The sequence below is a fragment of the Austrofundulus limnaeus genome, unplaced genomic scaffold (genome assembly GCF_001266775.1).
Source record: "Austrofundulus limnaeus strain Quisiro unplaced genomic scaffold, Austrofundulus_limnaeus-1.0 Scaffold10654, whole genome shotgun sequence".
NCBI classification, from domain to species: Eukaryota; Metazoa; Chordata; class Actinopteri; order Cyprinodontiformes; family Rivulidae; genus Austrofundulus; species Austrofundulus limnaeus.
Genome location: NW_013963056.1, coordinates 1 through 293, shown reverse-complemented (window position 1 = coordinate 293; position 293 = coordinate 1).

The following is a 293-nucleotide window of genomic DNA, read 5'->3' as shown; positions in this document are numbered from 1 at the left end:
TTTATCTTTTTTTTTGTTTGTTTTCAAGCAAAAAAAATAATCTGTCCTGTAAGTGAACCATTTATCTGATGATCTACTCCACTTCAAACTTTGTTTTAAACTATCTGAAACATTTTATTTATATATAGTCTATACACATAGTGATGTCATTCACATTTATCTGTATTTGTTTTATCATTAAGTGGTAAATTAATCTGTATTTATATTTGTTGAAGCAAAACGAACTTTAATTGTTAAATTTATCTGTATTTACTTGTTTAACAGTCACTCATTTATTACTTTGACAAGTTTTC